The sequence below is a fragment of the Vanessa tameamea genome, chromosome 23 (genome assembly GCF_037043105.1).
Source record: "Vanessa tameamea isolate UH-Manoa-2023 chromosome 23, ilVanTame1 primary haplotype, whole genome shotgun sequence".
In the NCBI taxonomy this organism is placed as follows: domain Eukaryota; kingdom Metazoa; phylum Arthropoda; class Insecta; order Lepidoptera; family Nymphalidae; genus Vanessa; species Vanessa tameamea.
The window spans coordinates 9,449,732-9,465,416 of NC_087331.1; the positions used below are offsets into that span (position 1 = coordinate 9,449,732).

A 15,685-nucleotide genomic window follows, 5' to 3' on the forward strand; every position below is an offset into this window, starting at 1 on the left:
GTCCACATTCATATGTATAAATCGCCTTTATATACTGCATATTTATATTCTACGTATATAATTACATTTAATAAAATATTTTTTTACATTTGCCTCTGTAAAACAGACGTAGATCATCTTAGTGTGTTTCTACCTTAACGCTCCAGGTGCTATGTTTTTGTGGACTCGCGACCACTTTTACCGTCGGCATGTGGTGTCATGAATAATACAAAGCGATGCAAAAGTATCGCGTCCCACGCGTAACTTTGGGTTCCGTTATATAAAACATTATAAAATATCGAATAATTTCTGTTTAAAAAATTGAAAACTTAAACCGTATTTTTACCGAATTTTAACTTTGTCAATCAATCAAAACATTATTTATTCAAGTAGGCTCATATAAGCACTTTTGTATTGTTAACTTACAGTGTTGAATTAAAAGTAGATGTAATTTACATACCGAGGAGAACCGGCAAGAAACTCAGTAGTTACTCTTTTACACAATTTTTATTGCACAGTATGTCTGTACTTAAATTTTAGTAAATACTGCCAATAAATCAATGAATCCACGCAAGTCCACGCTTTTTACTTTTAATATAATCTTGTATTGCGTGATATGCCTTATTTATATATTTATCAATGTTTTTTCGACATGAGCTTTAATTTTTTACTAGGCCAAGTTATCTCTGGCGTTAGATACGTTTAAATCTTATGTTAAATAGACACGTCGTATAAGTTACATTACACGATACAAGATGATAAAAAAAACATAAAGCTAGTATAGATTTTCAAACAAGATATAACTTTAATTGTATTTGATAAATATACGAGTGTTACTTTGATTAAAAGAGTAACTACTGATTTTAATGCTGGTGCTGAGCTTTATTGTGAATATAATCTTACAAAACTACGATTCAAAGGTGCACGTAATCACTTAGTCCATTTGAATAAATATCTTTTGCTTTTAAAATTTTTCGTTATCAAACGTGTCTATGTTTTTGTCGGGAAGTTATTAATTTAAAGTAAAGGCTTAGTTCATCTTATCATCGAGATCGTCATGCGTTCATTAGAAAAAGTTTTGGCTTACTAAACTAATTTCAGATTACCACACAATGCCTCCAACACACCTTAAAGAAAAGTTTTTGGACTAGATAAATCATATTCATTTAAAAAAAAAATGTTGTATTCTTTTCGCGTTTTTATACAGGCTACACAATTTAAATTGTATATGATTATTAGATGTTATGATTGTTTAAAAAATTGAAGTACTGATCTTATGTAAGAGCTGAGATGGCCCAATGATTAGAACACGTGCATCTTAACCGACGATAGCGGATTCAAACGCAGGTCAGCACAATATCAAACATTATCATCATGGTGGAAAACATCGTTAGGAAACCTTGCTTTTGTTTAATTATATAATAACCAGCCCGCATGCGACAGCGTGGTCCTCACAGAGACAGGGGGGCTTTAGCCCAGCAGTGGGATATTTACAAGTTGATACTTTACAATATTTTTACTAAGTTTTTTTCTGATCTTCTCGGTAAAACCTACATTCCAAAGTGGTTGTTACTTTTAATACAAAAGTACAAAGTAATTACAATATACTATTTAAAAATTAAAACAACGTTACATGTATTTCTATGAGAAATAAATTCACATATATGTACATCCAATGTATTCTATAGTATAAAAAAAATATATGTTGAACGACAACAAATGGCACGGACACAAATCTGTATAGATATAATTAAAAAAAACTAATTTTAGATTAAAAAAAAGATTCAAAAGTGGTTGTCAAGCACAACTTTGATTTTAATACGTGACTATAGAGAAATGTTATTATTATTACGAACTGCCATTACTTGTCTGAAAATCCTTTCATTAAAGTTTGTCTTTTAAATTTTACCCTCCGTTAGAAAAAGATTTTTTTTATATCATAAAAATCCAAAAGCAAATAAAAAAATATTTTCAGAGTGAGCATACGTTGCCAAATTACTTTATTAGGTGTAATCATTATAATGAAACAAAACGTCATAAAATCTATTTATTACGTTATCTCACAATAAGTATCACAAAACTGTAACGCAACGTGTACCTTATATATTCTGAACGTTTTAAATGCACCACTCTTTTCCTAAGGCTTCACCTTTAAATGAAAAGATTTCGAAGCTCCACCACGCTGGTGCAGTTCATGTGATAGATTGTCATCCGACACATGGAAATTTACTCACTTGTTTTAAACACAAACACAAATTAAGCACGTACTAATTCTGCCATTTAAATCCGCAATATTGGGTTAATATTTAGTTATTTTAACCTCCCATCTCGGTTCATTATAATAAAAGACGTTTTAAGATTAATCGTCTGCATAACACGATTCATTATCTATAATCTAAATATATTACATTATATCTGTTACTATTTTTTGTAATCTGCATGGAATAATTAAAAAAGTGTCCGAGGATATTTATGTCGAAAGCGAAAGCTTGCTCGAAGATATGTAATGAAGTACAGTGATATATATAACCAAAAAGTAGTAAGATATATAAACAAAAACATATTTAAAATATATTTTATGTTATTTAATGAAAATTATATTTTATATATATCTTTACAAAACGACATTTAGAAATAAACCATATATGCCTTTTTTAAATCTATGACAAAAATTTGTGTATGTACAACCTCCTTCGATTCGATTATCTATCCCATTAGAGAAATACTTTGTACGTACATATATAAGTAATAGAAAAACCCGTTGCTATATTTATTAAAAAACTGTATTAAATATTATCGTATTATCCAGTTAGGATACTTTCCCTGCAAATATAACATTTCTTAGGTTGGTAGCTTTACGTTTAATACGATCCTTGTGAAAGCCTTCTCGAATAAATTACATTATGATTTCACTATAATTGATTGTTTTTTTAAATAGATAAATATTGGACAACATCACATACATTACTCTGATCCCAATGTAAGTAGCTAAAGCACTTGTGTTATGGAAATCATATCGAACCCGGGACCTCGGTGTGGCATACCCATGAAAACCGGTGTACACACTACTCGACCACTGAGGTCGTCAAATATTATATATATTTAAATAATAATTAGTTATGGAATAACTTGACTTAAACCAGACGAAAATTTAAGATATTCAAGTTGAAAGGTTTACACAAATCTCTACATATTTTTTCGTTTGTATTTTAGCAGTAATTAAAATTCGGAGAATCAGGTTTCTGTTTAAATTGACGCGTTAAATTATTCGTACGCCTCGTATCTGTTGTTGTGTTTACACGACTTGACGGAGATAGATTTTATTAAAAAAATATTTAATATTATACAATTACTTAGGGTCAAAAAGTATACATTTATGAGAAAACACAATTGTATAATTTCGTTGATAATTTCGAATACAAAAATTAATAAATTGTTAACAATAAAAAAAAAATTGATCGTTTTATTTAGATGATTTTTATAATAAGTTTTTTTTTGTTTATCACGTTTATTATAATAATTATTATTATTATTATTAATTTTAACATTGTTTTAGAAATGTGTAACTTTATTCACAAACATTTTATCACACACTATATAAAATTTATGTCCGCGTGTCTGTAACACGAGCGTCCGTTGCGCGATTACGTCTGGTACTACATACAAAGCGACGGACACGCGCCGACTTTTTACGTTATATGTTAATATAATTATATATTTATAAATTATAAAAAATATATCTATAGATAGAAGTCCTTGCTTATATTTATTGTGAGATTTACTTTAAGCAATGTATCTTTGGGGTAAAGTAAACAGGCTTTATCAAAGGAGTTGTTAAAGAAGAATTTATTGGATTAAAAACTTCGTCATCTAAATAAACACTTACTGCCTCACCGTACAACTATAACTAAATAAGACAGCATTATGTTATAAATAATAATTTAAAAAACATGTAACTCTTGCTTGCATGCTTGGAGTTAGTATTAGTTGATTTAAAGGGTGGATTTACAAGTTATATACCAATATATGTACATATTATTGTAATAACTGTTGTTAGTAGTACCTATATGAAATTTTATTGAAATTTGAATAGAATCGAATGTGTATGTATGGTCATTTAAACAGGTGTACCATTCGGCTTCCAAGTGGAGTTCCAAAATCCAAACGCTGATTTTCTATAGTACCCTATGTAGCTATGTGACTAGACTTACAAAAAAGTGCAATGTTTCAACTAGATACGCAATTGGAAGATGGTGAAAGGTGCGATTAGATTCCCGTATTTGACAGGCGAGACCGATAAAAATAATTGCCGTGTGTTGGCTATATAGTGTCAATAAGAACACCTTAGTCGCTTATACAACATCCTGATTGATTTTTAAGAAGTATTGACGAATACTTTAGATTTTATGATTATCAAATGACCATTACATATTGTGTCAGCTACAAGTAAATATTGGTTTATTCGTAGCTGTAATTGTTGTCCGTGTGGTACTCTCTAAGCGGTCACTGAAAATAAGCGTTGAACTTTGCGGGTCATTGTATGCCTCAACATAAGCTGACCTTCTTTCATGTGTCAGGTTACTGCTGTGCAGACATTATTTTTATAATATTGGTGGCAAATGTGCCACCCGATGGTAAGTGGACTACCGCCCATAGACAGTGGCACTGTAAGAAATATTTTCTAACGTCACCCATGCGTACCCAACCCACGGAACTAAGATCTTGTTCCTTTAGCCTGAAGTAACACTGGCTCTCTCACCCTTGAAATCGAAACACAAAAATACTGAGTACTGTTGTTTCGCAGTAGAATATCTCATAAGTGGGTGGTACCTTAAAGACATCTATTATGATAACAAAGAGTCTGACAAGAGATCTTATAGGAAAAGTGCTCATTGGGTCGTGGATCTCGAGGTCGTGTCTTCAAACCCCGGTCGGATATTCGGTAAGTTACTGAGTTTTTCAGTCGAAAATTCATAGTAAGACGCGCCTGATAATACTCAATGATTAATAACTCTCAACGTTCACGTCTACCTTGTCACAGCAGATCACAACGGATCAAAATACAAAAGAGCAGATTCTTTTTAAAATAATTTAGAAACTGCAAATGCGATGAAAATGCTATTTCTGAATAAATACTTAGTTTATGAGACTGATAAGAAATTATCATGTAAAAAATATAGACGTTGTTTATATATAAAATTCGTAAAAAAACAAATTCGACCCTGCCAGGATTCGAACCTGGAATCTTCTGATCCGTAGTCAGACGCGTTATCCGTTGCGCCACAGGGCCAGATCTTAGGTGTCACTTAGATATTAATTTTAATTCGTATTCTGAACATTGAAAAAAACACAATTAAATTATCATTGAAAAAGTTAAATTTCATTTAAAATACAAAAATTTTTACTCTTTCATGTATTCATTGTGTTGTCAACATATCTTATCATATTAAAATTATGCTTCTTCTGATGCGTAATGAAAAAAAATTTTAAATATGCGCGCGCACAGGTGACTTATAAACTGGACATGATGAATTAGCCAATTAAGTGCCAATCGCTCGAAATAGACAACTTCACACCTAATCTCATTTTATAATGTTTATTTTATAACACATTTCAATTACGAATGTTTTACGAAGAAATTGTGAGTGTTACAGAAATAAACTTAGTAGTTACTCATTCGATTTTATTTTAATTACAATATATCAAAAAAATATTGTACTTTACGGACATACTTGGTGGGTACCACTCGTCAGATATTCTACTGCCAAACAGCAGTACTCAGTATTGTTGTGTTGCGGTTTGAAGGGTGAATGAGTGTAACTACAGGCACAAGGGACGTAATATCTTAGTTCACAAGGCTTGTGGCGCATTAGTGATGTAAGGAATGGTTAATATTTCTTATAGCGCCATTGTCTCTGGGTGGTGGAGACCACTCCATCAGGTGGCCCATTTGCTCTTCCGCCTACCGATACCATAAAAAAAAAAATTACGATTATTTTTTTATATATCCTACCTAGAATTCAATAAATACTAAGGCCACGCTTTTTTATTTTTAATCTAATCTTCTTTTCGAGTTATATGCCTTACGTGTCATTGCCGAAGTATAAAGGCCATTATTATAAATTGTGTATATAATTATTTGCATGCAATTAGAAACTATTTTTAATAACCCCAAGACGTAGAACTTCTCACGCGCGTACATATGCAGGTATATAAGTCCACGCACGTTTTTTAGGGTTCCGTACCCAAAGGGTAAAACGTGACTCTATTACTAAGACTCTGCTATCCGTGCGTCTGTCTGTCCGTTTGTCACCAGGCTGTATCTCTTGAACCGTGATAATTAAACAGCTGAAATTATCACTTATGATGTATTTGTAATGTTGCTATAACAAATACTATATTAAAAAACAGAATAAAATTAATATTTAAGGGGCTCACATACTAAAAACTTGATTTTTTTGTCATTTTTATATATAACGGTACGGAATCCTTCGTGGGCGAGGTCGACTCTTCCTTGGTCGGTTTTTTTTGCTATACAACTTGTTATACATATACACAAGCAATGTATTATTATTGTTATAAATGCGGAGGTGAGTTTGTTTGTTACTATTTCACTTTTTAACTTTCTCAACTAATCGTCATTTTATTTACAGGGTGCGAACAATGACATAGGTACATAGGTCACCCTCTCGTGCGGCACACACGACTGCAAACTACATCTTATATATTCAGAACGTAAGCCGATTTTAGTCCCAGTGACCATGGACGATAGCTGCACACAAAAAACCTATAGTCTCATTTTGAAGAGCTCCAGCCGCAGATGTGCAGAAAAATAAAGATGATTCTTGATTGGAATTTAGTAAATTGTTACGATTTAATAATAAATTTAATTTTAGAGAGCGGAAAAAAGTTTGCTGGCCGTGTAAAGAGCGGCGCCATGGCTGTATATAAAAAAAAACAAATGTAAAACGTGCTAACATACGTCATCAGTTTAGAATGAAATTAAAACAAAACAAAAGCATAACACTAATTTATATTATTTTAGTTAAAATCTGAATCTACCCACCACACGACACAAATTTCACAACAAAGAATCAAGTTGTCCATCTCTCCTCTATTTCGGACGGTCACACATCCACTGACCAAAGTCGGCGTCGCTTGACGTGTCACGCGGCAACTAGGCCACAACCTGAACCATGTAAAAGAACATTTTAAGCCAATTATTCAATCCTCGCATATAATGTAACGATCTGTCAATCTGTCAGTCCTAGTTTATAAAATAAAGTATGTTTTTTAATTATAGCAATCAACTTGTCCGCCTTTGATACAGTGTTACATAAATATAGGTATATGATGTCAATTATAACTAACTAGGTGTTGATAGCGGCTTTGCTTGAGAACTAACAGACTAACTTAACTACAGGCACAAGGGACATAACATCTTAGTTCCCAAGGTTGGTGGCGCATTGGTGATGTAAGAAATGGTTAATATTTCTTACAGCGCCATTGTCTATGGGCGGTGGTGAACTTACCATCAGGTGGCCCATTTGCTCGTCCGCCTACCGATAAAATAAAATAAAAAAAAAAGAACTAAACTTTATTTATCTGACTGTCTAAGAATCTCAAAGTTAAATTAAAGACAAAGGCAAATCTACTGATGATCTTTAGACCATACTTGACCACGTTACTCCAGTGTGGTCGTTGTATTTTGCAATAACCTATATAATTACACAGATCATTCTAATATTTCTCCTATAAAACAGTGTTTGTTATTGCTTATTGCTAGAGCCCAGCAGATCTGCAGTGTAGAAGTTTATGTGCTGCTGCACCAGCGGAGAGTTACAAACAGAGAGCAATATGGAATCCTCGATGACAAAATACATATATTTACCAATTCATATATATTTCACGGTACTAATAATCCTAATAATAATCTTTATAATAATGCTTCTATGTATATATATTTTAATTTGCTAATTTTGTAACAAAAAATGTTAATTATTTTAATTTTTTCTTTAACAATTTTTTTTATTCAATTATTTTGACACAGCAATGCAATTATTATTATTATTTATTATTAATTAAAAAAAAACATATAATTAACTTTAATTGCGTAATATTTGATACATATTGTTATTGTATATAAAAAGAAATACAATTATTATTGTCTTAATATTATATATCTTTGTTATAGTACTATTGCCATTTCTGTTGGTGATCCTAAGAATAACATCTACATCATATAACTATATATTAATATGTATCCCAATATCAACATAGCGAAGTGAAGAAGGCGCGAAGTCGCCGAGGCTGTACTCTCTCTGATCGAGCACGGAGCAGGGCCCGCTGGATTGCAGTAATTAGGATTAAAAAAAAACTACTATATACAGTATTTTTATATATTATATATTAAGGATTATTTATATATTATTTTAAAATGAAAAAAAAGATAATGTCAGTATGGGCCACGTCTTCCAAGAAGATGAAGCTCGAAGTCCAGCGAAGATCTGCTGACGTTCAGTAAAAATATAAAATAACGCCAAAATTTATAAAAGTAAAATGTAAAAAAAGGCACGGGCAACTGTCCCGTGGATGTTATAAATTAAATAAATTAAAAAAAAAAAGAAATGAAGAAGACTGAAATCCTCGGCTAACGGTTTTCTAATATATACTTGTGCGTAAAACCAAACGAAAATTCACGTTTATTTATAACTAGTGGGTCTCCCGAGAAATTTCGTCTTTTTATTTCATTTCATTGTAAACTGCAAGTCAACTCATCTACATTTGACGACAAAATGATGAATCGTCTTTTAAATGAAAATTTTAATATCAAATAGTATACTAATATACGTCTATATGTAGTAGTTCTTATAGTATACATTAGTTCTTACTACTTTCATTTTGTTCACCTTTTTCGCCGCTCTCTATTCGGGCAGTAACATTTTTCAAAAGAAATTATTTGCTAATACGTAATTTTCCGCAATTTAGTAAACATCAAGAATCCTCTTTATTTTTCTGCCCATCTACGACTGGAACTCTTCAAAATGAGACCATAACCGATTTTTTATACGCAGCTATCGTCCCGATAACTAGTAAGGAAGCTAAGGTGTCACAATCGGGGAGTATTTTTTTCAATTCAAATACATATTGTGGTAAATGGGCCACGTGATGGTGAATGATCACCACCGCCACAAACAATGGCACTGTAATATCAAGGATCCCACCATAACGACTTCTGCAACAAGATATAATATTTTGCGTGTAGTTACACTGGATCACTCACCCTTCAAACTGGAACACAATAATATTGAGTATGTACAGAATGACGGTAGAATGTGCGAGTAGTGTGTGGTACCTACCCGAACGGTACCCACTGAGTGATTTTACACACAGATTAAATTTTGTCAAAAATAACTAATCAAACCACTAGCCGGCGTTGGTGCAGCGGGGCGGAACAACCTCGATTATGTAAAGCCTGAAATGAGCTTGATATAGCTTGGGACCAGCAGTGGAGCGTTACATTTTTTTAAAGATATAGCTATGTGGACGGGAATGTAATGGGCAACCTGATGGTCACCACCGCCCATATACCATGGTGCTGTAAGAAATATTAACCATTCCTTACATCACCAATGCGCCACCATCCTAGGGATCTATAGTTTTCTGTCCCTTGTGCCTGTAGTTGTAGCTCACTCATCCTTCAAACCGGAACATAACAATCCTAAACATTATTGCTTGGTGGTAGAATATATGATGAGTGGGTGGTACCTACACAGACGTGCTTACATAAACATACAACCAAGTAAATTTACTTGCTCTGACTTTGTATTAGGTAACAAGATATTGGTTTTGTTTAATTTAATTACGTTTATTTATTTATTTTTAATTCAACTTATTTTATCTGGCAAAAACTAATTATACTATGTAACACCACCCATTGTGTATTATTTAATCATTATAACTATGTACGCAAGCACTCTACATATATACATATGTACATACATTAAAAACTGGGATAGTTTTTAAATAGTTAAAATATATAACAATAGTAGTAGAGGCTGACGTAATTGTCTGTCTGTTAATTATTTTCAATTACTTAGGAAGTACTTAATTAGCTATTATAATTGTATTCATAATTTTATCTAGTCTAGATTTTAATTAAAAAATACTGCCTCCTTTCTTCCTAATAATTCCTAAATTATATAAGAAATTATTTCTAATATAATTATAATAATATTTATTTGTATAGTATACTTATTGGTCCCAAATCAGATCACAATATTCTGTATTCAAGTTGGCTCATAAAGGACTTTTGAATCGTCATTTTGAATTAAACTTAAAGCTACCACCGGTTCGGAAAGTGGATTTTTTGTGGACTCTTTTCCAACACTTCAGTCACTGAGTATGTCAATAAAGTACAATAAATTTATATACGAGTATCATCCAAAATATAAACAGTATCGAGCAATACCTATGTATTAATACATATTTATCAAAGTTTTTTTGACATGAGCTTTAATTTTTTTTTATTTCCATTGTCCCTGTCTATAATATTAATATTTTATAAGATTATTTATATGACAAGCATGCCAATGTATGTTATAAATCCTAACGATAAAGACCTCTCGAAGTTGATATAGTATATGTTTATGTGTAGGCAGCTGCGGCCGGATGTGGTTGGTTCCGGGTTAAATTCGGATTCGTAAGTAGTCGTTGCATGAAAAATTTAAACTCAAAGATTGCTCGTATTCATTGAATCGAAACTTGCCTATATTTCTTTTTAAAGGGATTGATTTCCAGACCTATACAGTCCGAACCAAATGCAAATTGTATTGTTTTTTATTTAAGAAAACTTTACAACATAGTATTTTTGAAGCGTAAATATTTGTTTATTAATATAAAAAAATATTTATTACTATAGAAAGTACAGCCCGTAAGTAAGGAAGCGGTCTCCTCTCCTCTTGACGATGTGGTTTTTGGAGCTTATCTACACGTCCATACTAATGGCTAAAATTCATTGAAATTACACACATGCAGATCCTCATGATGTTTTCTGTTACCAACGATCACATGAGCACAGAGCGCGCAATGTGGATATTTAGTGTTAATTGTCTGGATGCTCCTCGGGACCATCTCGGCTCTTGCAAGATCTTGAGAATCTAGTAAAGTATATTCCGTAAAGTATAATCACCATTTCACAATACTGTTCTTCCAATCTGTTACCTCGAGATGTTTTCATTCACTGATATACGGTTTGAACCCACAACCTTCAGCTAAAATACACACGTTCTAGCCACTGAGCCAAACCGAGCTAACTCCTAGCCAAAAATTCAAATAAATGCTAACTTTATCATACCCAAATAAATGTCAACAATTTACTTTACTTGGTGTTACGGCTTCGTTTAAGCCTGACTGGGTAGGTACCACCCATTTATCAGATATTCTACCGCCAAACAGTAGCACTCAGTATTTTTGAGTTCCGGTGTAACCACACAATGGACATAACATGTTAGTTCCCAAGGTTGGTCTCGCATTGTCGATGTAAGGAATGATTAATATTTCTTACAGCATTGTGTTTGGGCGGTGGTGACCACTTACCATCAGATGGTTAATTTGCTCGTGCACCTACCTATATCATTAAAAAAAAACTTAAATAAAATATGCAGAAAGGTCACGTAAGGAAGGTATATTGTAATAGATCACTTAAAAATATTCATAGTAATTGTTTAAAAACCGTAATATCGTATCGTGTAAATATGAGTACGAATTCCGAGGCTCACTTCTCAAGGCGACGTTAATATTTGTTGTTATTACGCGTTTATCGTATACACACACTCGCATACATAATAGTCAATGATATAATTGCTTAAAATCTAAAGGTTAAGCGTTTACCAATATAACATGATTAGTTCATACCTATGCGAGTTAGACGCCTAACTCACAGGACACGCTGCGCTATGGAAAGCGAAGATTTATTTAATGATTGAAACCGAGTTTTAAAAACCCCGGTCAAAATAATTAAAACTAAAAAAAATACGGTTTATCCTTTACTTTTCATATATCATATAACTTTCCCATAAACGTCGGTCTATAATTTATTGTGGATAAGTTTCCATCGAATCTAGTGTACCCTTGCATTATTATGCGGAACACACTTTCTGAACGCACCAGCAATGGCCGCCCGTTGAACTGTCATGTCATTGAATTTTATGGATTTAATTTCGACATATCTCGATTATACGAATTTTGAGGATATAGGTTGTCGACTAGAAAATCATTATATTGCTATCATATTGTTATTTTAATTATATTTTCATTAAATATATTTTTCGAGGATAATTACAAAAACATCGTCTCTTTTAATTTGATATTTAATGGCTTTGCGGAATTAATTTATAAGTCATACAATTAAAATGATAAATACTTATAAAATCGCCAAATTTCCTGTCTGACTAGCTGTCCATGCACAGATAAAACCTCTGAGCTTAGAAAGCTCAAATTTAGAATATAGATTTATTTTATAACGTAGGCATTCACTAAGAATTTTTATTTTTTGTATATTACAGTTTTAAGGGGGGAAAATGAAAGTGCTGTATTTATATGGATTTTAGCCGGATTAAGCCGGTAATGAAGATTTTGCTTCTCTGATGGAATGGCAATATATATAGATATTGGCAATATTAAACTATCATTAGACTAATAGCATAATGTATAATATTATGCATACCACATCGTACTTCGTAACTACGAGCTTAGTCAATATAAATTTGCATGTAAGTATTTATACATTTTAAGGTGTTATTTATCCGCCCTGACATCTAATAAGTTTTATATTGACGGCCCCTCGGTCCATCGCCTCTTTCTGGACCATGACATCTTCATAGAAGAAGGTTACGGACCTCCACGCCGATACCGATCGCAGACATGATTGCTCGCAGGGAGAGGTCTCGTCTAACTTCGCGGACCAGGATCTGCCTCTGCGCGTTCCATGTGAAATACGTCTCCAGCGTATGCTGGGCAATGTCCCGGTCTGCGCCACAGTGGATTAATAGATATCCAGTCATAGCACAAGAGTACAAAGATTATTTCGGAAAAATTTAGATGTTGGTTAACTTCAATTCCAGTGAAAAAGAAGGGGTAGCAGTCAACAGAAAGATATATCGCAATCTTTCTGTAATATATCAGAAAGCTGCAATTGCATTTTTATATTCTTTGCTGACATAGTTGTTATTAACTCAATATAAATTTAAAATTACACGGGCCCTAATTATTACTAATATTTTAATTTTTTTAAAATTGGCGTATCACCGTAAGTCGTCAACATTTCACGAGTGAGATAAGAAGTGAATTCTTACAGAATCGCACTCAAGGCCATAATTATTTAATCATCGACGATTTGCGTAAAGCGCTGTGAAACCGCAACCTTATCGACTAGCCGTAGCCCGCGGCTGCTCTCAATCTTCAACTTAATTTGTTAATGGCTCTTACGAAAGAAACTTACGACTCTTATGAGTTATTAGCACTTGAATTCAAATTTGTTAATGAGAATATGACATAATATTTTAGGATGTCGAGATGCATGTTTGTAGCCTTGTCTTTTGAATTAACTTTACAAAAACCTGGTCAATAGGGAGCTCCAGAGCTCCAGAGCTGTTTCGGCTCCTTGATCGATTAATTTGTGAAATGTTGAAAATTGATCGTTGGTCCTTTTGATGCCTTTAACCAAACCAATGCGTCGTAGATATATTATAATTGCTTGAGAGAGAAAAACATGCTTGTAATAATTATTTTAACATTTCATGTATTCCATTAAACTTCCAATTTGAATAACTTCCTATGAACTATTAAAGAAAGTAAAAAATAATCTGAAATTGTTGTAACAAAATTCAATTTGATTTGTTTGGCAAACGTAAAAGTCTAGCTTTCTCGGTCCGTCTCGAAGAGCCTTGAAAAAGCAGACCCCGAGGATCGAAGGTCAATTTATAGACACACTAATCAAGGTAAAATACAGATAAAGGAAACTCAAAAATTAATAAGTCTGTTTAAAAATAAATCTAATTTAATAAAAAATAAATGAAGCTCCCTGGTCTTTGGTGGTTGACTGTATATAGTTCTTAGTACAGTGTAATTTAGAACGAAAAAAGTGTTTTAATTTGTTTGCCATAAACCACAACTTAAACGATATCCAAAATTTAAAATTGTAGCCGAACTTAAAATAAAAGGCAACCATTCCACACAATCATTATGCATTAATATATTTAATATTTATAAAGTAAGTAATTGCATTTATTACTCAGTTGTGTCTATAGTTATTTAGGAATAATAAAATAACCAAAAATGGTTATCAAAACCAAGCGATATGGCTGATTACTGAATTTTAATTCTTTAATGTTATTTTTACAATTAAATTGATACTTTTAATTCTAAATATGGAATATAATGCTTAACAAATTATTCACAGATAACATTCATAATTTACATAATATTACGTATTTTATGACGTAAGTTTGAAAGGTTTAAACTCGAGGACGGAGAAGGGCCTCGCGTGTCGTATGTGTGTGTAGCTTTTTTATCGAATTAATGTAATTTTAAATTCGGTTTGATGATTATAATATCTAAATATTTATTGTAACTATAAAACACTATTCATAACAGTTTTTTCTGATATTGCTTAAAATCAGAAAAGAACAGATTATGGCTAATTGATATAAGTAGCAATTAATGTACTGTCAGTATCAACGATAACTTAGAAACATATGTAAATGAACATTATTGTTCGAAGATTGCCTACGTACAGCAATATTACTATTGAAGACTGTATTGAGAGAGGGCGAGTGTCACTACAGGCACCAGGTACACACAGTCTTCCCAAATCATCAAAAATCCCAAGGTTGTTGATCTACGGAATGGCTAAAATTTCTTACAGCGCCAATGTCAAGGGCTGTGGTGACTTATATGGTACAAAAATCATCATTTATATTTTTATGATTATGAGATACAGAGCGAATTTCAACCATAGCGAACGTCTCAAGGTATCAACCTAACCTGACAGCACGAGACCGCTCTGTTCCCTTATTTATGAGCGATTTATACTCGAGCTTACACTGGGATTTATGTGAATATCTAGTGCAGTTGTAATATTGAGAGAGGCTCTCTCAATGCGGCCCTGCCTATGTATAGCCTTTCTCCTAATAATAACGTAACACTTGAAACGATCCTTTAAATATTAACAAGCGTCCAAAGCAAAGCCGTGATCGGCTAGTTTTCAAAATTGTTCAATAATAATTAGGAATACGCTTGCAGATTAAATGTTAGCGAATCGAAGCATTTAATTCATTACCATTAAATTTGATTACTTGTCCATCAATCGTAAACTTAATCGCCTGTCAAGAAGATTAATACGATAATAATAAGATTCTGATCGGTTTGATCGGTGAGTGACCTCGTGTCAAAATATTACGATCTCCCGCCGCGCTGCGACGTCTTCATTTTAAGAACATTGTGCTCGTGATCGTACAATAAAATAATTGGACCCGTCTCTGTCTTTTTGTCTTTCTATCTTACATAACTAATAAAATAGGAGCATTACTTGGAAGTTGGAACACCTAGCGTTTAAGCTGGTCTGTATTTATAGTTTTATACCAATTGGCTTGTCATTAAGCGCTTATGCGGTATAGGTATAGAGTTTATAATATCTGAACACAGA

At 32.6% G+C, this 15,685-nt stretch overlaps 1 non-coding gene across 1 annotated transcript; it reads right to left on the reverse strand.

Annotated features, from left to right (window-relative positions):
* Positions 1-5,196: 5,196 nt before the first annotated feature.
* Positions 5,197-5,269, reverse strand: Trnar-acg (transfer RNA arginine (anticodon ACG)). The gene has a single exon. It is a non-coding gene; the product is annotated as a tRNA-Arg (tRNA).
* Between the last annotated feature and the right edge of the window lie 10,416 nt (positions 5,270-15,685).